Source organism: Ambystoma mexicanum, chromosome 6q, assembly GCF_040938575.1.
Source record: "Ambystoma mexicanum isolate Mex_15411 chromosome 6q, UKY_AmexF1_1, whole genome shotgun sequence".
In the NCBI taxonomy this organism is placed as follows: Eukaryota; Metazoa; Chordata; class Amphibia; order Caudata; family Ambystomatidae; genus Ambystoma; species Ambystoma mexicanum.
Window position 1 is genome coordinate 784,744,365 of NC_090937.1, and position 27,606 is coordinate 784,771,970.

Genomic DNA, 27,606 nt, shown 5'->3' on the forward strand with positions numbered 1-27,606 from the left:
ATGATTTGAATGCAATCCATTGCAAGAGAAAATCCACTTATCAATAAGCTGTGTTCCAGTTGAAAGCAAATAGAAAATCAGTGGTGATTTTATGGACTTTATGCCTTGTTTGACATAATTATGACTTTTTTCCCCTGAATTATTCAAATTGCGCACTTTGACCTTTTCACATTTTGGAGATGTAGTGTAATGATTTGTAAGGATGAAGCCACATCTGTTTAAATATAAGGCTGCTCTGTGTCTCGTCAATGCTTTGCATTGACATATTGCTGCCAGCCACATGTTTAAGTTTGGCACGCACAGTTCCCTCCCCTGTATATCAGTGCTGTCTTTCAAGGAAGCAAATGACTGGTGAAAATGTTGATTAATATAATGATTAATTCTTTTGGCACCTTTAGCTTCACATTGACTCAGTCTTCTGGTCCAGTGTTAGGTGCAGTTCATTACAAAAGGCAGCACCTATTCACTTGATTGCCGGCACAATATTTCTCCAACCAGTTGAAACATATGTATCACATTTGAAGAAACAATGACACTTTTCAGAACCTCTCAATGCGTTCAGACAGCCTTCTGTTGCCTTTAATTCTCCCAACATCCATCATATGCTTAAGAACCTATTCCATTGCCTTGTATTTTTATCAGAAAAACATATACCAGCACTATTAATCTTGGTTGCTATTAACTACTGAGGTGCACGTTTTGAACACCACTGCCAGTTTATTTTATGCCTACTTTGCACATCATTGGCAGGTACCATTATGACCATTTAGCACAACACTTCCTATTTGCATAATCTACGTTGGCACATAAGTGACAGTTCCCAATGCACCATCTGTGTGCGTTCTGGCTATTTGTACATAATGGTCGGTTCCCAGTATGCCTGGCTTATCATAGCCACCTCAAACATACCACATTGTATGCAGTTCATATTTTGTATAGTTTGCACATCATGGATCAATACCATTATGCCCAAGTAGCAAAATATACCCAGAATGAATTTAGAAAAAAACAAAGGAGGTTGTATGACCTTTCCCCAGCATCCCCAAAATTATGGTGTTCCAATCCAGGAAACTAAAACTAGGTCTATTGGGAATTTAGAAAAAAACCTTAAAACATGTTCTTTCTGTTAGTAGAACATCTCCCAACTTCCAAGAATTGCAGCTGCACAAACCTTCTGTTTAAAGAAGCCACTTGTGGATGAGCATTGTGGCTTTTCAGATGCTATTACCATAACGTTATTTTCAGATAGCAAACAAGCAGTGTTTTTTGATAAAAGCACCCAAAAATGTCCAAGGGGAAAATGCTACACATCAAAGTTGCAGATGAATACATGGAATCTAATCAATGTTCCTCAAGCCATCTTAAAAGCATCAAAAAGCTCATCATGATTAGAAATCTTGACCTATTCTGGAACAGTGATCAATGCATCCAGTCAAATCTACTTGCATTCAAATTAACCCATTGGTAATTTTAAGAGAGGATCCCGTATGGTCCAAAATAGGTTTAGGCAAACATTTGTCACTGATGAGCATTTGGAACGATCAAGCCATCTTCGTCACAATACAGCTAATACTTCACTTCTGGCAACAGAGACGTAGCACAAGCCATTTACAGAGACCATGCTGAAGGCTACAGAGATACATTATTGCTGAACCATCAATGCAGGGGTCATTGAAGGTGGGCTTGATATTTAGATCAGTGGGAACCAGCATAAGGGAATATGTCCCTATGAGGGAATGTCGGCAAATATTGTTCTGTTAATGCATTGATCACTGTCCGGTATGCAGTGTGTGTTTTGTTCGAATGGCTGCAGTACACAACTACTTCTGCAACCCAGAGCAATTTCTGGTAGGTCTTTATCAAGGCTATGACCTGGTTTCGTTCCTCCTCTGAGACACCTCCGGGACAGCACCGTAACACACGGGACCGCACAACTCAGGCACATCCAAACCCCAATACTGGGACCTTCTAAGACCAACCCATTCCAACAGGGGATACCATACGGGAATCCAGAACCCATCCTCACCGAAACCAGAACCTATCCTTGATAAAGACCCTAGAGGTTGAAACACGTGTCGGCTGACTAACTCAAGACCATGAGTCTAAACTAAAATAAACTTGCAACATATCAACCACATTCAGCGTGGAAATGTATCCTTCCCAAACAACCAGTGCAAAGTAGCCAGGCTTTTTTCCTCATGCTTATAGGATCAGGTAGCCTTTGAATTCCCCTACTAGGAGTATAATCCATAAGTAGGATGTCATCAGCCTAGGCCAGCCAACACAGTTTACGGATTCTGATTCTTGGGCTCGCAAAGGCAGCATTGTTCAAATGATTTTTAATGTCTGACAAACACGTATTGAACAAAAAAGGAGCAAATATACAGCCTTGCCTCATCCATGGCTGGTGGATATTGTTTTGGAGAGGTTGCCTTTCCCATCCAACCTCACTACAATGATTGTATCTTCATGCAGGTGGAATAATATTGCTAACAGACCTGGCGGAATACCCCAACTATTTAGTTTTCTCCACAGTTTTCCCCACATTCGGGCTCTGATTACCCTATCAAAACTGGTTATAATGCTTCCACCCAACCTATAGTCTAGGAAACAACGCACAATTCAAGTGTATCATCAGCTAATGAGGACTGGATTATGGTAGACATTACTGCATCCAAAGAAAACTAGCAAAGTAGGTAATCTACTTCAAATGTTCCAGCTGTCTTTGCACATTTTAGATATATCCTTTGTGAACAAAGGCAGGACCATCACAGGGGCCATTCCAACAGAAAAGTGTGATTCGGGTAAAACGTCTTCGAATAATTCTATGTTTCACAAGCCAAACCAAAGTTCAAGTATACCAGTAGTGAAGGAAGACCAGACTATCACAGAGCACATTCAATTAGAAGAAAGCAATTCAGGACAGAAATGTTCCAAACAGTTGCCACAGTAATGGCCACTCTCTTGTTTCTGATCAGTGGTAATTTTATCTAGGCAACCGTATGACAGAAAATTAGACATAGAAGCAATAATAGGCCAGGAAGGATCCAGGGAAAAGGTTGTTAAAAGCAGATCAAACAGCCCTTTGTGAGACAGGAATCAACTGAGTTTACTATTATCTATATCAATGAAAATAAATCTGTACCAAAGATCAATTTAGTAACTTCTGAGATGGCAGGACATGATAGCCAAGCTGGGGCATGTCAATGTCATCTGCAAGGCCGCCCCCACCCTTATCCACTATGTACCTTATCCTACGAGAGAAAATATTATTTGTTCACCAAGAAGTGTGCCTGACCCCTGTCCATTTCCCTGACCTCATGACTAGCCCACACAGTTCTGTACAATGGGATGTGGGCATCCATGGACCAGGTGGCGAGACAAAGTGCACATGGAGTCTCAAATCTGAAAGTCTGAAACCTGTTACCCTGTTCACTTGTCTTTACTTCCTTTCCCCTTGACTGATGCTGATTAGGACACACCGCAGTTTCCATGAACACTTGCATTGGAGAATTAATTATTATATACAATCACAACACTTACCCACCACCCACAATCTCCTCCCCCTCTATCTCCCTAGACCCAACACCAGGCTTTATCTGAGCTTCTCCTTGCCCCTCTATTCGATCACCACCCAGTGTTGGGCTGCTCTTCCATCCACTCCCTTTACCACCTAGGGCAAGTAATGTGCTCTCTCTTCCTCTTCCTCCAATAAGTATACCTACAAAATACAGCTAACACTTCATGATACAATTCCACCATACCTAGTTAGGATGTCTGCGACAAATCAACTTCCATTTGTCCAGGGATGAATATTGGTTTCTAAACCATCAATCAGCCCCACACCTCTAGCACACCAAAAATGATCTGAACAGATTGGAAATGCAAGCACATTATAAACCTCCATGTCCAATTTTGGTAACGTGGACGGAATTGCAGGCTTCTCTACATAAAGTCATTGATCATTGATTAGTTGCAACCCAGCGGAAATAAAATGATTACCCAATGATAAAAGGGACAGTCAAGGTTGTATAAACATATCTACTTTATCATTATCACAAAAGACAGTTCTAGCACACTGAGGAATAAACCCCACCCTGTAAAGAAATGCAGAGGACAGACAGTTTCAAAGAAGGAAAAGGGATACACTATGGATACTGACAGGAGGGTTGTCGGTATAGTAATTAATCGCAATAGTTCAAGGATACTTGGTTTCAACACAAGAGTGTAGTGGTTTGTAAAATGTCACTAGGTACCTTCGGAGAAGGACCAGGGGGGCAGAACCACAATGTACTGTGCGCTGTAGGAGTTCTTGGTGCTCGACAGGGTCGGGTCTGTTTCAAGGTGCTTTGCAGCTTCTGTAACAGAGCACAAGACAGGAGACAGCTGCAGGTATCAGGCAGCAGACAGTTAGGTGAGCAAATCTGTATGGACGGCTGCAGGCTGGCCTACATGGAGGCTCAGGGTCAGGAATCATCTCAGTGCTGGTCGGCGGTTCTCAGGCACTGGTCGAGGTGTCTCAGATGCCTTTAGCGATTGCAGCATAACAACAGTCAGCCGTGCAGTTGGGTTGCAGCTCGAGGGGCTCCACTGGCTCGAAAATGTTCTTTGAGGCAGACATTAGTAGATGCTTGTCGATGCACTACTCCTATCTTCTTAAATAGGCTTGTGTCGTCCTTTAAGGCGGACAGCCCAAAGTGGGGAGAGTGTTGCAGGCAGCTGCTATGTCCGTGGTTTGGTTCAGAGGCTGTGCGGCGCTTCCCTCCTAGGAAGCTTGCTGCAGGGCCTAGCCGGGCATGCTCTGTGCTGGCTGGGTACCGGTTCTGGAGCTGCTGGAGTGTCATCTGGTTTCCCTCTGTTCCCTGGGAGATGTTCAGGGGAGGGTCTTTCTTCCCTCTTGGAGGTCCTCGCCTTCCTTCACTGGCAAATAATGTAAGGCAGACTGTACCTTAAGCCAGAGTCCAATGATGAGTTCTTCCTTCTGCTTCTAGGGAAGACTTCAGATGATCTGCCAAAAGAGGGGCTCAGCCCTCTTTCAAAGCCAAATGGACCACAGGGATTGGTGTGGGCTAAAACTACCTTAATGAACCAATCCTTGGTCCCCACCAACAATGTATGTCTGAGGTCATAACCAGAGTGCTTTGCAACAGAAAAGGTAAAGTGGTGAAAACATGTAATACTAAGCCCCACCCATATTTCTGTCTGTGGTGGATCAGAAGGTTAATGGAGATTTCTGTGGTTCCTGATTAAAGTGGCAGGTCTCCATTGAAGCTGCGGCGAGACCAGACTTTCTGGCTCTGTAAATCAACATACTCGTACCTTCTGAATATGTTCTCCCTGCAGGGATGACTACTGTAAACACGCAGTCCCAGACATCACATTTCACTGTTAATCAGTACTGAGGATGGGAGCTGGCATCAGGTTTACAGAGTGCATAGAGGGTGTTGGGGTTTCCTGTCTCATTTGTTAAACTTCTTCAGCCAGGCCCCATGTGATCCTGTTTGAATTAAACTCTGATTAGTATGAAAATGATGCCTCTAGTGACAGGGCTCAACCGTAAGAGAGGGCAGAACCATAGAGCCTTTGTTATTTAACGAGGCTTGCCAAGGTTTGTTCCTTACCCTTCTGAGATTACAAGGTTTACTCCTGTCTGTCATATCCCAACTAAATATGAAAGGAGGGACAGAACCTGTAGGCTGTGTCCAGCCAGAGTACACAGGTCTATGCGTATGTCATGCAGTGAGCATAGGAAAATGGTTACATGCAATTTTAATGAATAGAAAATAACTAACAACATTTATAGCTAAACATTTATAACGAAATAAATACTGTTTGTTGTTTATTTGGGGTTCCCCCCAATCACCCTGTTTCCTTTTGTTTATGATTCTACCCCAATCCCCTCCCCACCCGTACCCTACCCCAATATATATATATTTTGAAAGTTTATATTTATTTCATTCAAAATGTTTAGTTAAAATTGTTGTTTGTTTTTATCCATTCGACAAAATCCCTGCATACCTAGGAAAATGTGTGCAGATTAGTCCCACGCATTTTCCAGAGGTTGATCTACCATCGTTCAATTTCATTTAAAATGTCAAGAAAGCCCAGGTGAGCACACACCCACCGTGCAGATGGTCGAATTCCTCACAATGTCATATCAGTATCCCAACATTTACGCTTTGTATACCATGACCAGAATCCATTATTCCCAGTTAGCACAACAATGACAGTTCCCATTAAGCTTAGTTATCAAATCAAGTCCAGAAAACAGTATGGCCACTTTGCACATCATGGTTCAATACTATTATGCTCCGTTTGCCCATTATGGACATCATTGAATATGCCCAGTTAGCACTCCATGGCCAGAATCCATTATGCAGAGTAACCCTGCATTGCCAAATTCCAGCATTCCCAGTTAGCACACCATGTCTGGATCCCCTCTGTTTCATATAGCACTACTTATTGAGATTCCATTATGCCCAGGACACATAGCATCGGTAGATATCATTAAGATTACCATGACATGGCCAGTTACCATTATGCAGAGGAGACACTTTATAGTCAGAATCGAATATGCCCACTTAGTACGGCGTGTCTGGTTTCTATTTTTATTATTGTCACTGAACACTTCGTGGCCCATTCAACATTTCAATGCCGTACTCCATTATGCACAATTGGCAACACGTGACCAGTATGTATTATGCCCCATTGGTATGTTATGACAACATTGTATTATTCCAAGTTGACCTAATGCTACCATTTTACACTCTGATCATTAATACAGCATGGTTAGATTGCATGATGCATAGCTAGCACAATAATGTCAAGTCCTGCTATGACCAGTGGGCAGAGAATGTTCAGATTACATCATACTCAGTTAGCAGAGTCTATCAAGTTTCTGTTACTCCCCAATAGCACCTCATAGCCAGATGACATTTTATTCAGTTGGCACAGATTGGCCAGATTGTATTATACAGAATGATGTAGCAATAGGGCAAGAATTCCAAGCCATATTGTCGCACTCATATTACAGAAATGAGAATGGGCTCCTCTTAATAATAATGTTTTATTAATCTGACAACCTTCAAATTCCATTTTTTTTTGTTTTAGCTGAAGATTGTGGCAAATAATTCCTTGTATATTGGCTTCAGATTGGTGAAAGGGTACATTGCAATTTGGTACCCTTTTCCCTTCCTTCTTGTCTTGTTGTTTTTGGTTTTGGTATATTGTGGCCAAAACATTGCTTCAGAGAAGACGGGAGACAAGACAAGCAGTATTTCCATTCATCACAGTCCTTATCACGGTACCTCTCCTTCATCAGTCCTTCATCACTTTCCTTCATCACAGTCCTCCTTCTCCTTTAACACAGTCCTCCTTCGTCATTCTGCTTCATCAAATTCTGTCTCCTTCCTTACAGTACCTCACCTTATTTCCATCATTACAATCCTTTATAGTCCTTCTCCTTTATCACAGTCCTTCTCCCTCATCTGTACTTCTCATTTATTCTCCTTCATCACAGTAGTTATCCCTCCTCAGTCAACTGTCTGAGTCCTTCCCCTTCATCACAGCCCTTTATCCTCCTTCAAAGTCCTTTTGCTTCATCACATCCCTTCTCCATTGACAAAGTCTTTCTCGGCCACAGTTCCTCTCCTTCATTACAGGCCTTTGTCACAATCCTTGCCCTTCTACATATTCAATCAACACAGTCCTTCTCCCTCATTACTTTGCTTTGGCACAGTCCTCCTTTATCACAGATCTTCTCCAGGGACGTCATTTCACCAAAATGCCAGGGGTAGCAGAAGTGACATCACACGACCCTTGACCCATGATGACATCACATGAAGTGATGTCATTTGACCTCACCCAAAGGGATATCGCGGGAAGTGATGGAACACAACCTTTCACCCCGTTGAAAAAACAGGAAGTGGTATCACATAGAATTGTACACTACGAAAAATATGGTTACGATATCAATATAATGTGATGTACATTTCATACAAGAATGGATCGCCATATGTATCATTAAGATAAGTGTGTATAGGCCCATATTACCAAATTACTTTGAATGCAAGCAGACGTCCATGACCAAATGATAATGATGTGTTATTATATAGCACTTACGCTTAATGCTTTATATAGAAAAAACATACACCCAATATCACCCAACCTATGTTGGTACTCATTTATCGACCTCAGAAGGATGAACGGCTGAGTTGAGGCATTTAAGAACAGCCTAAATCAGTGACTCACCCCCTAAAGTGTGCCTGAAATAAACCTTTAATGAGTCTAGCAATTATTGTATAGAATTCCAGAAAGACACATTATTTGATATTCCTATTCTTTCTTATTTAGGGCCAGTGCTGAAAGTGTTAGACTTGTGGCACTCCTGTTCTTATTTTTCTTCTTTTATTTAAGGGGCCTGAGCAAGAAAACCAGCTACTCCATAAGTAAAGAGCCACATGGTGCTGGCCACAGCACAGGAGCTTGTATTAGCAAAAAAAAAACTTTATTTTTTATTTTAAGAGGTCGCAAGGCAGACCACAGAGGTGGAAGTTGCGACCTCTGGCGACCCCTAAATGAGGTCCCTGATCTTCTCCTTTATTACAGTCCTTCATCTCAGTCCTTCTCCTTCTTTACAGTACTTCATTACAGTCCTTTCTCCTTTGTCACAATCTACCTTCCTCATAGTCATTTTCCTTCACCACAATACTCCTCATCAAAGTCCTTTTTTTCATTGTCATGGTTCTCTCCTTCATCACAGTCCTTTCTTATTACAGTCCTATTTCTTCCTCAGTCTTTTTACATCACAGTCCTTCCCATTAATCAGTAATTGTACTTATTCACAACCATTGCCCTTTGTAAGTCCATTGGCACAGTCTTTCTCCTGTATCACCATTCTTGTTCTTTATTCATCACTCATCACAATCTTCTTTCTTTATCAGTCCTTCCTCCCATTCCTTCTACTTCATCACAGTCCTTCAAAACAATATTTTCTTTCATTAATACTTCATATCACACCTTCTCCTTCATCAGTCCTTTGCAACAACTATTCTCCTCTGTCAAAGTCATTTTCATGCGTCATAGTCCGTCACAGTCCTCATTCACCATAGTATTTTTCCTTCATTATAGACCTACGTCACAGTCCTCGTTCATCCAGTCTTTCTCCTTGTCCTTCTTCATTTCAGTCCGTCTCCTTCATCTGTCATTTTCTTTCTTTTCCGTACTTTATCACAGTTTTCATTCGTCACAATGCTTCTCCTTCCTCACAATTCTCTACTTCATCACAGTACCTGCACACCATCATAGTCTTCCTCTTTTATCCTAGTCGTTTACTTTCTTCACAGTCCTCATCAGTCTCTCTTCATCACAGACCTCCTTCATCACAGTCCTCATTTATCACAGTATTTCTCTCTGTCACAGTACCTTTCATTCACCATAGTCTTCGTCACAGTCCTTCTCATTCATTACAGTCCTTCTCCTTCATCACAGTCCCATGTTGAAGTCCTCCTTCATTCAGTCCTTCTCTTTCATCACAGTAATTTCCCTTCATCACAGTACTGATTTGGGTTAAATCCTTAAAGTAGTTTTGAAATAATTTGATAGAAAATAGGGGTGACCACTGCTCTCAAAATACGTTTGGATATTTCACATGATGCATTACAACAATGAGGGTTTTCAAAAATGAAATTTGCCATTTCTTTCTTCGATGTAAGAGACTCCTTCAGTAATCCTTAGGGAATCCGAAAAAGAAAAATATTCATAATTATATTTGGATGAAAGAAAGGGGTAGATTTACATCAGGGTAGAGGTGGGGTGGGTGAAAGAGCATCTAAAGTTGGAGAGTTAGGGGTGCAGTGGATGGCCCATTTTTGCGAGCCAATATTTATATTGGCGGGTGAATCCCAGGGAAATCCTGTGGGATTCCAGTGGAAATGTCATAAGGCTCCACAAGATGCTCTAAAAAACAAAATGGATCACAAAAACAATGAGTGAAAAGGGGTATAGGAGAGAATAAGGAATGATTTACAAAAGGGGAGTCCTAGAAAGGAGTAAGGGGCACATGGAGAGTTCCAATGGAGTTGGTTAAGACTTTTAAATTGTGAAGCATTTTCCCATTCCTGCGGTAATCAAAAATTATGCATTACTGTGGGAATGATTACTGGCAATATTCACTGCGGGAACAGAAAGCAGAACATCGGGGGTTACAGGGATTTCCTGGGAAAAACTACCATTGAAATTAAGAGGGTAGAGGGGAATAAAAAAAAACTGCCATGGCCTATGGGCCACTGCCAAAGGCCTAGGTTGGTGGAATCTGGTTAGTTAGTCAGCAAGGGCTTGTTTTAATGATTGGGTCAACTGCATGTGTCCAAAACCAAAAGCCAGTGGGTCTCCATTTTTCATGAATGATTGGGACAACATAGTCAGTGGCCATGTGTGAAGAAGGCTGTGGCCACTGGCTGTGGCTGATTAGTGACTACGCCTCTGGCTCGGGAGGATAGCTCAGGGGCAATGTGCTCACCTTCGAAGCAAGACGACACAGAGCAACACAAGTTCGATCCCCGGGTTTGTGCTTAGAAACCTCAGGGTATTAAGCACGTTATAAATAACCTATCATATCATATCATGTCATATCATAGGCTGTGGAAAGGCCATGGTCAGTGGGCCTCACTCTTTTGAAAATTGGGACAACCTATACACAGGCCAGTGAGGCCTGGATTTGTCAAAGGATAACAAAACCCTTGAAATTCAGTAAGACAATTATATGTTCATATGGAGTTAAGATGATCCAATTTATTGCAACAAACCCATGAAATACAGCAGGTGTGGGAAGTGACGACCATCTTAACTTGGTGTACCCACATTACTACGCCCATGTGCACATACGCGACATCACATCAGGGATTAAAAATTAGATAAAACATGACATTACGAGGGACATCTGTGGGGGGTTTACGCGGACTTAAGATGTTTGTTACTTCCGACATCATCAGAATTTCATGGGTTTTGTTGTAATAAATGGGTTGATCTTATTTGCTTTAAATCTTTATTGACCAAAGTTTAGTGCAACTTGATTCAATCGATAACACGTTTTTCAATTACAGGCAAGTAATCTAATCTCCCTGTTTTATATATCCCAGAGGTGAATTAAGACTGGAGATGCCGTATCCAGAATGATTTTCTCTGGTGTATCCAAAACTCTCAATGAAGAGTATATTTTTCTCTCAGTACAATAGTCATTTTGCAACTGACAATTTAACATTACAGAGTGCAGTGAGGCACTGTCTACAGGTCACTTAAGATTCCATATTCCATTTTGCCCATCTTTTACATCATGCTCCAATTCCATAATGCTCAGGTAGCACACGCTATTTCATTTCCCTCATGGCCAGTGGGCCAGTCATGGTTATATTACCAAGTTAACACAGTACTGTCTGGGTTCATGCTCTTCACAGGATTCTGTGGTGTATTTATCTTTTTTGGAACACACATGTGCAAGACAAATATTTGTACAGTTTGTAAGATTTGTGATAAAAGTCTGTAGTATAATTTCTGTAGCAATGATTCAAAGATCAAATGATTGGCATAGTAGTCAGATAACAATTTATCAAGAACTCTCAACAGAGGTAGTTAACAAGACATACTTTCAATGACACAACAAACATCGCACTAGCCAAGCAAATTAAACCCTTCTTTGTCTTTCCAGCCTTCCTAACACTCGGCCATTGATGGGACCCTGGACAATGCAAATTACCCAAAGAGTCAATCAAGATAATACATGATTGGAAGAAAAGGAAGTGATCATCGCTGCCACAGGTGATCATGTGTTTGTTTAAATTGATCCTTTAAGGGATTCTGCGAAGCAGGCAGTTTAAGTATCATCCTTGTATTTGTGTTTTATTGTTTGCCAGTTGCCAACAAGGTCTTTATTATCGATTGTCTCTTTTTAATGCATGTAGGTTTCATGCTTTCCCATTTTGCATTCTACCATTAAATTCATTAATATTGCTTTATGACTATTTGAATATTTAAATTCTCCAGCCAGTGGTTCTCGGGGGTATTTGTCACTGCACTTGCCTCACACGTATCCCTATAGAGCAAAACTACGCTAACAAAATATACTTTGAAAAGTTGTTTTGGCATCTATCGACTTCTCTGGGACCACTGCTATTTGATCCGTCTTTGTACATCTTTCATACGGTGTGTGGGCCTTATTTGACATGTATATGGGTACCAAAACAATGTGCCCATGCGTTCCTCCCATGTTGACATGTGATACCTGTTCCTCATGCTTGGTAATGGTCTGCGATGCGGTCGTGGCCATCAGGCTCTTTTGGGAATGTGTGATGGCCCATGCGGTAGACATTCACTCTGATGCTTGCACAGCAGCACATAGACAAATGGCCTGATGACCTAATCCAGAACCTAGACTGCTGACTTGTTCCTATTACATTGCTTTTCTTCTGGAGGCAGAGGAGCATCGCTGCAACAATTAGTGTCAGTCAGATTAGAGTATAGTGATCTCCCATTGAGGTGCCAGGTCCAGGCTCAGAAAGTAAAGGGCATGAGGAGCATGAAAGCTACTTTTGCGCTAGATTTGGTCAATTTGTACATGGTCGTGCTTGACAATAAATACACATATAATGGAACAAAATCTTCTCAATCCCGAATTAAGATCTGAAATATCTATCAACAGTGTGTTTGTAATCTGGCAGGTCAATGCAGAAAATCTGGGCCAGTGGCAACATGGTGTTGATACAATCGGAAGTTCTCGATCATCTATGATGAACATGGATTGACATGTTTTTATATCTGCACACTGAAGCCAAACAAAAGAAAATACACACCGAATGTTCCATAAACCCATTGATAAAAGGTTTGTTACATTTCAATTGATTTCGTCCACAGAGACTGAAAACACTTTTACGATATGGCTAATCCTAAAGGTCAAATGAAACTATTTCCTGGCAAGATTGTGGCAAGCCTTCAGAACTACAAATTAGGTTAGGGAATCATGAGTATTAATATAGATATCCCTTTTTGCATTAAAAGAGCATACCAATCTTAAAGAGACTCTGGGCCATATGTACCAAATGCAGGAGAAAATGCCCACTCAGACTTCCCTGTGGTGCTGCCTCTTATTGGATGTCATTTGAAAGCTGGCAACTAGGCTGCATGGCCCTTCACTAGAAAAATAAGTGCTTGAACATAATGAGGCGATATACATGGAGGCGGCGGGACAGCTCTGTCGGTAATGGCCCACCACTTAAGTTAAGCACCCCAGCGAAGTGAGGGTCCCTTAATGAGGGTGGTGGTGCCGTTACTGACAGGGTCGGCCCGCCTCCTTGGTGTATATAGCCTTTAGTACACATGCAGCTTCCGAAGCAGGTGCTAAGGGTTTTTAGTTTAAAAAAAGAAAACGTACCTTTCTGTGTGGCGTCGTGCCGTGCAATAGTGTCTTAAGTCCATTTGCAATGTTGATGACCGGGAAGTCATCAACAAGGAAATGGACTTCAGAAACTACAGCGTGGCGGTGCAGCACACTACAAGGTATGCTTTCTTGTTTTCTTTTTAAACACCCTTATCAAAGGCATAGGAAACTACAATGGTGCTAGCAGGTGAGGTGGAAGTGGGGAAGGGGTGGAGGAGTGCAGAAGGAAAAGGGGCCATGGCTAGCAGCGATAAGGCTGCCCAGAATGCAGGCTTATACCAGAGAATACAGCCCGCTTTCTGAGCTTTCTGGTTGGCCAGCACCCCTTCCCAGGGTGCTAATGAAAAATATGGTATAACATTTCCATGTGGTTGCCTATACATAGGAAAAACATGTCAACAAGTTTGCCAAAGATATTCAGAACATCAATCCTACTTATGGAACAGATTTGCGGACAAACTTTTAGTTCAATATTTTAATGTGTTTGAACACACAGAAAGTGATGTCAGGTGGTTTGTGATTCAGCAAGTTTCTCCAAGCCTCAGTGGTGGTGAGAAATGTTTTCTTATACGAGTTCTGCTTACTTGATTTTGTGAAATGTACATGAATTCTGAGGTGAACGATACAGGGCTATGTACTTCATACAAATAAGGTGAAAAAGGTCTTCTTTCAACTCTGTAAGTACAATGTGAATGTATATCAATACGTGCCCACATGTTAATTTTTTGTTCAAGTGTGTAATGTACATTTTTGCTATTTTAAGCAAGAACACTACACTTACTAATGACACTTTTAAAAAGAAAAATTCCAAAGTGCTTTAAAAAAAATGTCAATACACGACAGGGAAAGTTCAAGCACATAGGACAAATGCCAACCAGTCAACCAACATGTCCAACAATATTCCCTGCTCCTAATCCCCTCATCCATTCATCAACTTATACCCATTAACCCTCCACGTCCCAGAGAGCTGTGCAGATAGGTTGGCATGAATTTTAAACATTTATTTTAACAGCTGTAATGACGTTCAATGTATAGGGTCACACTGCTGTCTGTGTCCACATGTAAGAGTCACTGTGATCCTCATGGGCCCTCACATTGAGCCTAATTATCAGTTCTATTACATGTCTCAGCTCTCAGTGAGTCAGTGTCCGTGTCTTTATCAGCATAGTGTTTGCGCATGAAAGTCACCCACTCAGTTTCCACATTTTTACCCGCCTATAAGGAGCTCAGTCACTTTGAGATCTGAAGTATTCCTAAACACCACCCCAGCCCCACCTTTTTAGGATATGTATGAAGTCCAAAAAACCGGCCCCACATGGTGACTAGGGATACTATGTTTCTTAAACCTGATCGGCTTAGTCTCCTGGAGGAAGAGTGCATCATGCTGTAGTCTCTTGAGCTCTTGTGGCACAAGGGAACGCTTAGTGGAATAGTTCCTACCTTTCACAATCAAGATACCCACTGAAAGGTAGCTATTCCCAAATACTGAGCTTCAAACCTACTCATCACAGAGGTCCCTTGCTCAATCTCATTACTTCAAGAACAAACTCAGACTCTTCATTACATTCATTGAATTTCCCCCGGGTCTACACACCATGCAAACCATCTATCAACCTAACTCTGTTTATCCCTTTTCCCCAGCCCAGTACCCTAACTCCCGATGGTAATCTACCAAACCCCCTGAAAAGACCACGAAGAACAGTAGGGCAGTAGTAGAATGAAATAGCTCTTCAACCCAGTGCATCTCTATCATGTGATTGCCCCCATTCCTTTTTGAAAAAAAAGAATCCAATAACAGACGTAGCAAGCTTGTAAGTCCCATCACATCTCAGTCACACCAACAGACTGCCTTCACCCATCCTAAATTTCAGCAAACAGTACACCAAGCTGACACTCATTTAGCTGTCTTCACGGTGGGTGTGCTCATCTTCCTAAATGTGCAAGATCCAGCCACCTTCTTCTGAATATACCCTTTCTATGTTCCAAATGTCCACTGAGATGTTCTTGCCTCAAGAACTTTGCTGAACCATCCTTTTCCTATTCCGAGATGTGAGTCAGCACTTACATTGCTTCTTCAACACAGGTTATGCAACCGCCATCCCCACATAGTCAAAGATGAGAGGGAAAGGGTAGGCCCATATGTATTTTATGCTATAGGTGGTGAGCCATGCTGTCAATAAATACCATTCTCTCCGCTTCGCAAGCATCAGGATTGTAGAGGTCTTGAAATATTTTCCACTTTGAGTCTTCAAGTCAATCACATCCATGCGTTGTGCCTGCCATAAGACATCTAACTTCTCCTTACCACTATTGAACTGGGACCCCTCGCTGTGCTACCTCTTCTTTGAGCTCTATCGATGTTCAGTCATTCCCCCTTCATCCTTGAATAGAATGTTGACCAGGTCCATGACCTTCCTTCCAACTTCCTTTATGGCTTCACCCTCTGCTTTTTTCATGCCCAATATCCTCAAGGTATTTTGATGCTCTCTGTTTACGGCATCATCACTCTTGAGAGGTAGGTAATTTTCTTTGAGTTCTAGGTCAAGAAGTCTGTCCTCTTATTGCATATAAAGTATTTCCATATTCAACTGTTTATTCTCCAGACCATTGAGGGGGTTCTCAACCTTATCTACTCTATCTTTGATTTCTGAGATGGAGGGCTGAATATCCGACCTGAGGGCTTTGATCTTATGGAGGATATCCAATGTATCACATTTGATTGCTAGGCCCTCCTTCTGTCCTCCTCCATAGCATTCCCAGGTCTCAACAACCATCTTCCATGATAGCACCTGGCCTATGAAATATTTGCAACAGTTGGCAGGTCATTTTCTAGGGGGTGTCCATATGTCGATGAGCCGGTCCTCCCACCCCCATTTCCAGATGTCCACCCAATTGCTTGTGGGGTCAAATCTCTGTGCTATGCGGGGTAGTGTCCAGGTCCTGTCTGGCAATATCATCGGGTTTGTTACACTTTCTCTTCCTTACGATCTTGTGAGAAGGAATCACTTTTGGAAGATTCAATGGGAGGCAAATTATACCTGTCTCTTTTTGGATCCAAACGTCATGTAGTCAGGGGCTACACTTTAAGGTCATACATGACCTATTTACAATACTGCAGGACTACTCATGACAATTCCATCAGCTCACCATTTCCCTCCAGCATAAATTCATAGTCAAAGTTCCATTGCTGTGAGCCTTCTTACCAGCAATTCAGAAAAAAAATAAACACTCATTTGTTCACTTAACTTCAGTCCTGCACCATCTTTTTGGATATTTCCTTTACATTCCTATGTAACTAGTGCCCAGGCGCTGCTATAAATAAGGAAAAAAATCCCCACCTGGGAAATGTGGTCCATTCCATGCCAGTCATGCAACAGCTTTGGGCCCTCATCGTGCTGCAAAAACCAGGATCTTAGGTCCTGCAGGGACACGCCCATCCGATAAGCCATGGGATGGTTCTGACAGATTGCGGGGCCCTGTACTTGGGTGACTAGGCCTCAGCGTTTCATCTGCTACTACTACTCGATAGACACCGGAGATCACCACTTGGGTTGACAAGCACGTCTGAGCCCTCATCAGAGCCTCGCCTACATTTCCCACTCCCAGCATCGGTAAGTGCCCATGCCACCAGTATAGTTCTGGTATCCGCCGATCTGAGTCTTCTGGTTTTCTGGAGCAGTAGGCAGGCTGGTGCACCAACATCTAGGCCCCTAGGGAGCTGGGTGGCATGTCCAGCTTTGCCTTGGAAGGTGATTCATCCAAGGTATGCACCATACGCCATCCGCCTTTCATCTTGACCACCTTGGATGTGTTTTGCACGCTCTTGAGCAGCCCATCTGACCATAAAGGCAAGCAAATGTCAAATTGGTCATAGAAAAGTGGTTTACCTTGGACATGAGGTAGGAGGAGGTGAAATAAGGCCATTGCCTAGCAAAGTACAAGCTGTACAAGACTGGGGCACCCCTACTACTCAAACCCAAGTGAGAGCCTTTCTAGGTCTCACTTGTGACTACAGGAACGTCATTGAGAACTATGGGACCATTGCTTCTCCCTTACATGTGATCTCCTCACCCAAAATCCCCAAGGTCATATGGAATGAGGAGTGCGCTAAGGCATTTGAAGGACTTAGGAAAGCCCGTTGTCAAGCTCCAGTCTTGAGAGCTCCTGACTACAACCAATCCTTTATTGTACAAACCGATGCATCAAATACAGGAATAGGTGCAGTTCTGAGTCAGCTGTATGAGAAAGGCAGGGAATACCCCATCTGCTTTATCAGTAGGAAACTGAAGCACCGTGAAACAAGGTGGGCAACAGTTGAAAGAGGATGTTTTGCAATTGTGTGGTCTTTGAAGAAGTTTCGACCATACTTATATGGATCTACTTTTGTAATTCAAACAGACCACCAACCCTGGAGATGGTTAATGCAGATGAAGGGGGGGAATCCTAAATTGTTAAGATGGTCAATCAGCCTTCAGGGATTTGATTTCACTATAGAACACAGGTCAGGGTGCATTCACCAAAATGCTGATGGTCTCTTCAGAAAGTATGACTGACTGGAGTAAGGAGATTCATCCAGGAGTGTATTAAATCCTCCTAACCATTTGTCTGGGGGGACGAGTGTTAGGGAGAATTCTTAGAAATGTGCTAATTCCCTTCTACCTTAGAGACCCCCAGTCCTTTTGCTGGACTTTAGGACTTTACATTTTTATGCAGGAGAGAGTGAGGCACTTTTCCCACTCTCTCGTGTATTTTTCATTGATTTGAACACTGTGGGCCTCATTACGACCCTGGCGGAGTGGGTTTACGCCAGCGTTATTCGCGGCGGACCCGTCCGCCCTACTACGAGTTCCCGTAGCGCCATGGAACGTTTTCCGCCTGGTTTTTCCGGGCGGAGAAATCCATGGCGCTACGGGACCTTGTTGTTAATTACGCCACCGTATTTTACGGTGGCGCAATTAACGCCTTCCCCACTCCCATTATACCCTATGGGGCAAAAATGGGAATGGGGAAGGGTAAAATGGGGAATGGGGATTTACCGCCCCGCCAAGGTCGGCATGGGGCGGAAAATCCGCCAACCTCCATGGCGCTATCGGCAGCTTTCCGCCGTGCTCCGCGGTGCATTTAGCACCGCGATTTCCGCCAGGGTCGTAATGAGGCCCTGTGTGTCTTTTGACTTTTGAGTCTGACATACTACATAGGGATCATCTTTTTACATTGTGACACACAGCACCTTCAGTGCAGTGGCACAGGGAAGTCGTCCAGATTTCCCAAAGTTTTGAATACCTTATATTGGTTAAACTACTGTTTCCAAGAGCAGTGACGAGAAATTGACTATACTTAAATATGTAACTTTCTAGACCCAGCACACACTATCTCACAATAGGGTGCTGGAGGGTTTACTTAGTATCCCCTTTGTCTAGTTTCTCATGTAACATTTTTATGTTACCCTTTCTACAATTAATGACTGGTGGCAGCAGTTTACTTTTTCCTACCATTGTGTGTTTCTACCACAGGCTGCAACTGCAGCTACAGTAAAGCACCCATGGGTACCCATTTCATCAAAATGGCCCGGTCTTCTTTTTTCACCATTTCTTGTTGGAAAGGTCCTTCTTGAGATGATTTACTCTGCACGCCAAACCAGGTTTGGTCCCTTTGTTCATTGTGTCTTTGGCGGGATTCACTGCTGAAGCCTGCCTCTGGCTCCAGTATGTCTGGCAGGGCAGGAAGTGAGGGAGGTGCCCAAACTCCTGCTTAATCCCCTTGGTTACAGGAATGCACCCAAAGGTGATTGGATGGCTGGCTGTCCCTGGAGGACAGCCTCCGTGCTATGCGAGTGACAGCTAGGCTGCAAATGAATGGGAGAAACCTGCATAAAAGGCGAGGTATTTTGCTTGGAAGGCAGAGTCGATCATTGGACGAAGGCATCCGTAGAAGAACTTGGAAGAGACGCTTGTTGCAACTCCCAGACCATTGGTTTGCTGGGTGAAGCCCTGCTGCAGTGCTGAAGCTCTGAATTTGCCTCAACTAGAGAAGCCCTGCAAAGGACAACTTCTCCCGTTGGGTTGGTGGGACCAATCGACCCTAGACAAACTCATATGGAAATCCTCTCAGAGCTGGCCGTACTTCCATTGCTGTTGCAGGAACCGATTGCCAGGGAGAGGAACACCAGAATCAAGTGTCTCATCTTTAAGTCAGACTCGAGCTCCACAAAGATCCTCCAGACTCCCATGAAGCAGGACTGACTGAGGCTGAGCCACCTCAACAGAGTGCTGGCCCCCAGATGCGAGGAAAGCCCAGAAGGTATCCGAAAACCACGGTGTGCTATTCACGAGAAGCTGAAACCACAAAATGATGCTGATCCCTCGTCTCCCCATGACTGAGGCCAAAGAACAACAGGATCTGCCATACTATAACTGGAACAGAAGCCAGCTGGAACCAATTTCTTCAAACCTAAGGTACTGTAAACTAAGGGGTACTTACCTCTTATTGTGTATTCTTGCTAGCTCTCAGTTGAGACTTGCCTTGGTTACCTGTTGCCGAGTTGCTTGCAGCTTTGCCCTTCACAAGCCTCCCAGCTTGTGGCCCATCAGTGATTTCATTTTCTACAAAGATTTCAAAAACATTGGGCCTCATTACAAGATTGCCAGTCCGGATAAAACAGTACCGGTAAGCATTCCAGTACGGTTGTATCCAGACTGGCAAACTCCGAGCTGTGCTCGCGGGTGCCTTTCATTCCGCCAGGTCTGACCTGGCAGAATGAAAAGCACCTGCGAACACAGCAAGCCTGTAGCACCGACACGATAATGAACCGTGCCGGTGCTACAGGCATCCCCATGCCCATTGAGCCCTTTGGGCTCAATGGGAATGGGGATCTACCGGCTCCGGCACCCGTGAAAGGGCAATTACCGGGTCCGGCGGGGCCAGAATACACTGGTAATTGCCCATTCGCGGGTGCCAGACTTTCTTGCCGGATTGGAGGTAGCCTTGCCGGTTTTACAGGCAATGCTACCTCCAACCTCGTAATGAGGCCCATTGTGCAAAACGTTTTACTTACCTTCAAGAAGTGCTTCAGCTCCCCTAGACTTTTGCTCAGTTGACATTGGCTGTCCTGGCTCCCTGAAAGACTCTTCTAGCCTCTGACTTTGTGCTTTAACTATCCCTCCAAAAAAGTCACACATTCTATAACTTTTGTAGCTGGGAAAGATTTAATGTACATTGCATTGGCGGTTCAAAAACACTTACCTGCTTAAGAATATTTGTTAACCATGGTTGTATTCCCTAACCTTTTCCCTTTTGACACCAAACTCAGTATTGCTCTAAATGTACCATTGAAATATTAATGTCCACAGTGTCCTAGTTATTTAAGTCACCTCAGGGTGTAGGAAGTGTCTGTGTGCCACCCCCTATGGGGTGTGTATTTATTGAAGTATATTTGTGTGTTACATATTTGCTCCCTTCTAAGGAAGGCTTATTCAACTGACTGTTAAATTAATAAATATTTGTTTAATCAAGAAACCTTCAGTGTAAGAGTTTATTTGGATACTTGCCACTGTGAAACTCTATGTTAGAACTGCACAGCTCACATTGACCCCTCTTGAGATAAGCCTAGCTGCTCAGTCCCTCTACCAACTTGTTTAATGCTTATACCAGAGGTTGGGTTAACTATTGGCAAGAGGACATGGCTGGTGCAGACTCCCATAGGGTACTGCATACAATCTTGCCTAACAGTTTTGTTATACCATAGTTTATTGAAGGGCCACTAGTCATGTCCTTCGGCCGTGGCCACTGTACATGCTGCACCAGTATTTTTCTTTAGGACCCACTAGCTACTGTTATGTATGTGCTTTGCAACAGGCAGGATGCGTTGACTTAATTTCCGGGACAGGTTTGGTGTTATTTTATCCACCTTAACTATAGTCTGGCAATTGCTGCAATATAGTTAAGGTGAGTGACATGAGCCATAGGAAATCTGAAAATTCTATTGCTAATACATTATGACTTAGATGACAGATTTTACTGATATTTTCCAAACTAACAGCTTGTCACGCCCCCAGCCCCCAGACTGGAAATTATGGGAAAGATACGTTAAAAAATAAAAACGTTATTAAGAAAGGAAAGACAACGCTGTTTTTGGCCTATTCCCATTCATTTTGCCATAGAGGAAAAGACCAAATGTTATCAAACCGAAGGGCAAAATCCACTGGAGAGAATTGGATTAAATAAGAATCAACTTTAAACATCAAAAATCATCATCATTGTTATAGATTATGCCTTGATTGAGAGGGTAAAGTGCCAGGGGTAAGGTTCACAAATAATCTTCCAAATTACACGAGTAAACAACCCACACAATTCGGAGATGGGCACAATTTGAAATGAGCACAAATATGGTTTGATCTTCAAATACTTACACTGGAGCAATTCAATGGATGTGTGTGAGCTGCACTGTCCCTGAATCTCAAAGCCTTAAAATGGAGCAGGTCTGGAGCTGTCTGCTGCATCTTTGAGATGTGCATGGGCAGGTGCGATACACAATGATTGGTTGGGGCATCCGGGAGGTGCTTCAGGATTCACCTTGTTTGCCCCTGTGCAAATCTTTAAGTGTATGACCGCTAATGCTCCATCTGTCCTGTGAACTAGGTACATACACATCGTGCCTATCGGGGAGTGATCATGCTGCATGCGATGCACATGTATCAGCACATTGCTATTTCACAGAAGGATGTGAACATAACCTGAGAGAGACTTTTCTAAACGTTCCCCATCTTGCTCTAATCTTCCAAGACACAGCGAAGTGTGCAAGTTAAAGTAAGCATCTTAACAGATCCGTTCATACCTCATAGTATCCCAAACTGGAATAATTTCATGTGAAGGTCCTTTAAAAGACCATGCACCTAAAATGTGTGACCTGCATCCACGCGGTGAAGTACTGGGCCAAATACATTCTTGTGCATCATTTCTTTTCCCACAGACTATACATTGCTTAATGGATAGGATAGTCGTTGTGAAACCAGCAAGAAAGATTTAATGTAATGAAAATGTTATTGAAAGTGGTATACAGCAGCAATACCTATTGCCAGAGCAGCGAGATAACCAGATCACATTGTATAATATTGTATAGTGTGATCACATGTCTATAACAGTTCACATAAAGATGACACATTTTTACATAATTTTCACATGCTTATGTTGTTGGTAATGAACTAGAAATGACTGAGGCAAAGTGCTATTTTTATTATTTGAAAACTTTTTTTTTTTATAGGCCTTGACACGTATTCATAAATTATGCATCATGTATGTGTATGTTACGATGACATCCAAACAACTTATTCACCAATAATAATTCATACATTTCCATATACATTTTAATTCAAGCACTATGTGTGCTGTGATTTCAAGTCAATCACTGCGGCAAATGAGCCAGTATCCAAAATCCCAGCAATACAATATGATGTGCCCCACAATACAGAGGCATTTGATCTGACCACTATTGGTATTCTCAGAAGCAACATGCACGGATCTAATGCCACTCAGCACGGTACGGAGTAGAGCGTGCATTGTCTGCGTTCATGTGTAATTGGTGTACTCTAACAATGAGTACATGGCTGAACTACAAAGGAAATTTCAGATTAACCCAATTACCATCCAACGAGAGACTGAGACCTAATGCACCATTTAGCAACGCAGGCGAGTGTCTCAAGGGATGCGTGCGTCCGAGGAAGGTTATTACCCCAATTCCCAATAGGAAATAATGCAAGCCACGGAGCAGCGCTCACAGCTGTCACAGTGCATTATCTAATATTGTGTTTCCACTATGCAGATGATGTGTTTCCGTGTCTCTTTTACCTGGACACTCAGTCTCTGCTAAACTCACAGGCATGCACGCACGCCTGCATACTGAAATATGACCAATCCATTTGCTAAGAATATTAACACTTAACCTACATAAGTAGAAAAACGATTATACTTAAACAGCTGCAATTCTTCACAGATCAGAGGGGATGGTGCAAAAAGAGAACATTTAGACCTACACCCTCAAATATCTTACATGACTAAAAAATGTACAAGGGATGCACTTTTCTATTTGAATTACTTTGAGAAATGTGAACTTCTGCTTATTCACAAGGAGAGACTGGTCTTGTCCCTGGCATACATTTGCTTTGGCAAAGCACGCTCAACGCTAGGGACGGGCAGTGCCTGCCATTGTGAAACGTGTAAAAGTGAGAAAATATTTTTTGCATCATTTTAGAGACAGACATGCAAGACGGACAGCAGTGGTTTGCACTGCAGTTGTCACACTGAATGAAAGCATTGCACACCCCTTACATCTTTTACAAACCTTCCAGTTGAATGTGGTTTGTTGTCTGTACATTTTGAAGCGCATCCCATTTGTGAATGTCAGATGTCCATTGAAATTTGCAGAAACACCCCCTTATTTGCGGTAACCTTTATATGCAGCGGTAACGGTGTTGCTGCCAAATTTGAGTGTCCACCCAATCTCGAGTCTGGCACCATTTACCCCTAGTTCTAAGATGGGGGTAAATGCACTGGAAAAATGACGATTTTCGGTATGAGAGATATGTGCTCAGACAACTGTATTGAATGTACCCTCAAACTGAACAGGTAGTGGGAGATTTGCAGGAACCACTAAGCTTTGAAGTGGCGTAATAGAGGAAAGATACTAAGACTCACTGCATTTATATGCAAATACATGTGATTGCATATGAAGAAATCATATATGAAAAGAAAGTAACCAGCTGACATATGGGTGAAACACAAGCTAAATGAGACATATAAAAGCTTGCTGCAGAGGAAAACATAACATGTCTAGGCGGCCATGATGGAAAGATCGACGTCAGACTCGTATTAAAATCATTCAAGCTACCTCAGAGACAGACCAGGGCTACAGAGACAGGAGACACTGGAAAACAGCTTTGTGTGAGGAATAAAGAGGAGTTTATTGGCCTGGCATCACGGATGCTACTTCAAGGAATAATTGCAGGCATAAGAGGATTCAAAAGGATAAGTCATTGAAGTAAAACATATTTCTCTTAGAATAAGCAAAGGAGAAAACATCTGCAGGAGCCAGGTATTAGGCAATTAAAGATGCAAGAGGGAGTAAGGGTATCCAGAGGCCAAAAAGGGTAATGACGTCCAGCTCAATTGAATCAAATAGCAGTAAATAGCAGTAAATGGAAGGTTGATATGGAAAAATGTGTGGTCTCCTCAGACGTGGTTCAGAAATCAAAAATAAGGGCTATTCATTAAACCCAATTGAAGATAATGGTGTGCCTACATTCCCTTGAATGTCTGAGAACAGAGAACAGGCTTTGAGGTCAACTACAAAGGAGAAGCCCTGGGTTAGGGCCTGACTGTTGAGAGACAATGACTAATTGGAAAAATGGAGAGTAGTCAAACATTGCTTGCGGCACTTGAGTTTCATTTTGCTTACATGCTGCTAACGAGCTGAAAGTACAAGTTTGAGAAAGTGTAGGGGAGGGGCCAAATGCCTCTACTGGAAATTCCGCCCCGTCCTGCCTATATGTTGGGAACTGGATATTGTGACAAGCAAAACACCAGTAATGATGCCTACAACACCAACACCCTTTGAGACAAGGTATCCATTGAGAAAACTGTTCTTCATGTATCTCGGAGAGCTGACAACCTCTTAGGAGAAGTCCCGGTAGAAGTGTAAAGATGAATGAAAGAGGAGATTGGTGATGTCACATGAAGCAAAGAAGACATGCCAAGAAGAGTTGCCAAGAGAGAAGGAGAATGGACCTTATAGAATCTGATGACGAAGTAAAGAGTCGAGTAACATTTTATGTTTGGAGTGAAGATTGTACGTGTGAAGAACAGTGAAAAAAATATGTCACTTTATAACTGTAAAGATGTTGCAACGCAAGAAGACTAAGTAACCATTAAGGCTGGCTATACGTAGTGAATAGATTGCAGGCTGCGCCACCAATATATATATATATATATATATATATATATATATATATATATGAAAAAATACACGAGGGAGAGTTGTAACACTGCAAAAAAACTCCCCAAACAGCATGTTAAACACAGCGCAGTCCCTTGCACACATGACCATACCAAAATCTAGTGAAAAAATGGTCTTTATTTTATTAAAAAAGACATGTAACCAACAAAACATGCAAATTAGCATAATCAGGGTGGACACAAAGTTAGTGGCCTCTCCCCATGGCATACAGGTCTAAAAAACACCCACCCCCTTAGGGTGAAAGTTCGCCACACGTTCCGCTTGTCTCAACAAGCTTCCTCACGCTGATTAACATCCACATTCGTGAACAACACCATTTTAAGTGAGAAACGGGAACAAACGCGGCTCGAGCCTTAGGCTCCTCCCCTTCCTCCTGTTATTCCAAGTCATGTGATTTCCTAGAGTCTAGATCCCAATGGTGTAAATAATACAGCCATATTGGACTAACTAGTTCGCCCAGTGGGCTGTGCATGAAGTAATTTCATCTGGCTATCAAGTAAATAAATGACTTTTCCACGAGGCATGGAAGTTTTCCCAAAACACAAAAAGCCGCGCTTGTAATTACCAACTAAAAAAACATTATATGCAATATATGCAATTTATGGATGGTGTTTGGCGCTAATGCGCTTGCTTTTAACAAGGTTAATGTTTATCTAACTTGCTAAGCATCTAACCTTTACGCCCCAAGATTCGGAGTGTTACAGAGGCCACAGATCTTAGTGCAGCACGGATATCTCTAACAGTTGCAGATGATGCACATTTTAGTGCGCTTCAGTATTCCCACAGGTTGACTCAGTGCCACTGGGTAAGTTGTCTACATTTTTTCATTTTTTCAAAATGCCAATGCAACGGTCTATCTAAAAAATGCAAGTGCAAACGAAATTACAAATGAGCCCATTAAAAGTACAATATAATACAATACTCATTTTTAGGCAGCAGCATATGCATCAGATGCGAGGCAGCATTCTCTTAATAAAGTACATGATATTTAAACCCGTTGATGAAAAGTGCATCCACAGTTAAAAATGGCAATTAGAGACAGCAATGTCCCAATACGAAAGTGTCAGTGCATTGATGAAGCATACTCTATAAGTAAGCAGTAGATAAAGTGCTAACAATCATAAAGTGTAAATGCCTAGACACGCTAATGTGAAAAACCATTATAACCATCAAGCTATGGTTTAAAGCAGCATAATTCATATCTAAAGTGCCAGTACAACAATGCAACATTCTTAGTGAATGAATAAACAGACGATGGATAAAGTGCTAGTGTAATATTGTCCTTAATTGTAAGGAAAGACAGCTCCCAGCCATGAATTTGGATAAGAGATATAATATCAAAAATACAAAATTAAAAAAAATTCAGATTTAAAAGATATCAAATATAAAATATCTGGGGCTCAGTCATCACATTCATTGCTGTTGTTGTAATGGTACCTAGCTATTAAGGGCCACTTTACAAGAATGGACGGGCCACGTGGTTGCCACTTGCTTCATATGGGGATCCACTTTTAACCTTTTTAACACAATTTGAGAGTTTTACTGTAAAAATACATATAATTCTGGGTCAGTGTTGAGCCCATCAGGCCTCAGGGTGTCACATTTACAAATCAGAGATGCCTCCAGTTGTCTCAACTTTAGTTCTCTGTTCCCCAGTCTCTTGTGTATAGGAACAGTTGCAAGACCCAAAATGTCATTTCATTTACATTTCCTCTATGTTTCTCCAAGAAATGTCCTGTCAATGGATTCGTAACATCCCCATTCTTGATCGCTCTATAATGCTGCAGGATGTGTAACATTAAAGGCCCTATGGTTGTGCCAATGTAGTGGAGACCACAAGTACATGCAATGGCATACACCACAAATTTAGTGATGCATGTCATTTTGTGTTTATACTTCCAACCCATCCCGTTGTGACCAATAAATGTTTTTTTTTTATACAAAGTCACACATTTTGCAATTTGCACATTTGCGGAAACCTGCCACCTTAGATTTCAAAAATGGGCTAGGGGATTTAGTGTCAGTGATAACCATACTTGGAGAAAGTATATTTTTGAGAGTAGGGGCCTTGCAGTATGTTACATTCGGAGTATTGTCCAGTACTTTTTTCAAATCAGGATCAGTTAGGAGAACACTCCAATGTTTTTTCATAATATGTTTGATGTTCTGG

The 27,606-nt window shown here is 42.3% G+C and overlaps 1 protein-coding gene across 2 annotated transcripts in view; it reads left to right on the forward strand.

Annotated features, from left to right (window-relative positions):
- The window catches only part of NPY2R (neuropeptide Y receptor Y2), a 362,214-nt gene that overhangs the window by 112,940 nt on the left and 221,668 nt on the right, over nt 1-27,606 (forward strand). For both annotated transcript variants that reach the window (XM_069631316.1, XM_069631317.1), the window contains exon 2: nt 11,705-11,814. The gene's annotated coding sequence lies outside the window, so the exon portion shown is untranslated. The remainder of the gene's footprint in view (nt 1-11,704; nt 11,815-27,606) is intronic.